Raw genomic sequence first — 3147 nt, 5'->3', positions numbered from 1 at the left:
TGCAGTGCTGCTCATGAACCAGTTGGTGGCAGTAGTGCACCGAGTTGGGTTAAAACCTGCTGTTTAACAGCAGAAGAAGAAGACTTAGCTGAGTTGCAGCACTCCGTTGTGTTTTAGCAAATAGAAGTTTGTGTTCCACAAGTTAATTCGCCTGTTCAGTCTCTGTACTGTGATTAAGAGACCACTGAGAGCAGAAGAGGAGACTAACGCTGGACGCTCGTCGACTGGGATTCCTCACAAAGAACCACCACATAGCTACCCATGAGGTAGCAGCTAGCTTCAAATGGCTGGGCCTTTGTGCTGTGATATCGACGCTGTGACTATCAAAAGAAGGTAACGGAACCTGATGTGAGCACAAATTCGTTTTAGCCAGAAATAACAAAACTTGCTTGAAGCTTGATTATGCCAGCCATGGATTAATGGGAACCAAACCAACACATTTTTGACTAGCATGGAGCTAACGTTAGCCACAGAGAGGCACAGGCCAAATTAATATTTTGACTAAAACATGACTAAAATATATGGGTGGTTCTTAGACTATGGGCACTTATTATGTCCTTTGATCATATTGTATGAAAAACAGAAGGGAAAGGGGAAATTTCACACGTTTATAGTTATCTTTACAATGAAAGTGTGTTAAGAAATTTATTCTAGTAGTCTGTGATGACTTTTTCAGCATCATTATATGCAAATATTGCCGTTTTGTGCTTGTCCCACACCCAGACTTTTGATCTTCAATGATAAAAATGAATGGTAAAGAAACGTTTTTTCTAATGTTTTAAAATATCTATGAATAAAATATCAGTAAAATAATCAAAACATAAATGGGGTATTCAATGTCATACAACTGTTGTGATTTTTTTTAAACAAAATGTAGTTGTCCCACACTATTGCCGTAATTTCCACCACAACACGGTAATGTCCCTAAACAGTTTGTATGAAAGATTGTTTGGGTAGTTTCTATGGAGATAAACAGTGACATCAGCGCACATGTATATAGCGCCAAATCACAACAAACAGTTGCCCCAAGGCACTTTATATTGTAAGGCAATGGTGTGGTGGAAATTACATTTACAAGGCCAATAGTGCCTGTAGTTAAAGAATCACCCATATACTCTATTTTATTAGGTGTTAATGCAATTGAAGTTTAAGTAATGTCAGTGCCCAGAAAGAGACTTTATGAAGATAAGCTTGTGATAATATTTTTGAAGTATTGCTTGTTTCCCCGCCCAACAGCAACCACGCCGGCTACCATAAGAGTTGTTGAATCAGTGAATCCTCCATCTGATCAGTGGGTTGAGTGTCTGCCTGCAGTTGATTCACATCAGCTTGATTATGCAAAGGTTTGTACTATAATGGTTAAATAAGATTGTATAGTATCTTGTGCCAGTAGATTCTAAAATTCATGTTCAGCAAGCAAAATATTCAAACATTTCTGGCAAGAAATACTCTGTTCTATTTGGGATATAATTTGAAAATAGAGTAAAATCTGTCAGTAATGAAGTTGTATATGCTAACTTTCCTTCCTTAAAGAAATAATTTACAGGCCCTGTTACTCAAACATTTATTTATTGCTGATATAAAGTTTCAGAATTTCTTATATAAAAAATTCTGTGTCCCTTGCATAATGTTTCATTTGCATAGTGTGTGCATACTGTCTATGGTACCATACACTTGAAACATAAGGACTTCTATGTTGTACTACTGAGGTTTCCACCTTATCTGTTGTGGAAAAACTGACCTGTGCCAACAAAAAAATTAATTTTTGTAGATTCTTTTGGAATAGACCTGAGTAAGCACCAGAATGCATTTGAGATTTCACATTTTTCTGGGGGACAACCACCAGACCCCACCAGGGCCTTGTCAAGATCTTTCAAGTCCCCCCCCCCCCCCCCCCCCCATAGCTCACTTTCATCACTCAGTTCATTCACAGATTTGTCCTTGCTCGTGATGAAAGGCATCAACAGCATTGGCTTAATCATTTGTGAAGCATAGGATTTAATAAAAAAGTGGGAACTTCTGTATTAAGGTTGTAACATGTGGATCTATATACATTTTGTGTTCCAGGAGAAGCAGAATGACATCATTCACAGTATCAAACAGCTGAATGACAAAGTTGATGCACTACATCCTTGGACCATCTCTGAAAGTGTCGGTTCCCAGACATAACAGGAGAGAGAACAATGTGGACACTGCTGACACGATTATCCGAAGGTTGGCCAGCTAAACCAGAAGTGTGTGCTTGAACCAATTACAAGCAGTGCCTGGAAGTAATGGGGCTTTCAGTAAAGTCACTTAAAGAAGTAAGTTAATGTGTTTTCTGTTTGTTAGATCCATGCATGCTTTATACGCGTCAGGCAACAACTCCCAGTGTGTCGTCAGTCATGTTGTGTCAACGCCTCCCTACACCCTGACGCGACGCATGCAGCAGGGGGGTGGAGATTTTCACTCTGATTTCCCCCCCCCCAGAGGAAAGCTGAATGATCGCCATGTTGTATATGTGTCGATGAACCAAGAAAAAGCTTTAATATAGCAAATAGATTTCACAATCAAATTAATTTTTGGGTTAAAAAAAAAATTTGCAAGGATTTTTCTTCAGAAAACTGCTTTGTATAAATGAGCAGTCCTGTGACACGTTTCTGTTTTGTACAGATCAGTAGTTTCTGCAGTGAGTCTTCCATGTTTGGACCCAACACGTTTCTATTGGACAGTGCGAAGCTTTGTCACAGCTCAGAGCGCCAAAAGTTGGATTGGGTTGAACTTTGAACGTCATTCTGTTGACAAGCAGGAATGCGCACACTCCTGGTAGAAGCATCTGTTTAGCTCAGCTTTTGACGCGACACTTCTAACGCCTGTAAAAAGCTACGTGTTTCATTGAAAATAATGCTTTTTAGACCGATTTGTGATGCCTCTGACACTTCCAAAGCATGCGGCGTGAAAGGCCCTTTACACAAATAGCGGTGGGTGGATACAGAGGATTAATCATTTTTGTCTGATCTGCTTTCACCTGTGTGGTATACCTCACTGATAACTAACCTGAGAAAAATTCTGCAAGCAAATAAACAGCTTGTTAAAAATATAGGGCCTGTCCAATAAGCAGTTGAGTTGAATACCAGTTATGACCATGCCGCTCAAAATATACAGTAT

General features: G+C 39.4%; 1 long non-coding RNA gene across 1 annotated transcript; it reads left to right on the top strand.

Moving 5' to 3' along the window:
• Positions 1-275: 275 nt before the first annotated feature.
• On the top strand, positions 276-2107 carry LOC117530267. The gene is made up of 3 exons (XR_004566276.1): positions 276-333; positions 1237-1343; positions 2068-2107. It is a non-coding gene; the product is annotated as an uncharacterized LOC117530267 (long non-coding RNA).
• Positions 2108-3147: the final 1040 nt, after the last annotated feature.

Source organism: Thalassophryne amazonica, chromosome 18, assembly GCF_902500255.1.
Source record: "Thalassophryne amazonica chromosome 18, fThaAma1.1, whole genome shotgun sequence".
Classification (NCBI taxonomy): Eukaryota; Metazoa; Chordata; class Actinopteri; order Batrachoidiformes; family Batrachoididae; genus Thalassophryne; species Thalassophryne amazonica.
Note: the sequence above shows the minus strand (reverse complement) of the source record. Positions and strands in the feature narration are given on the sequence as shown.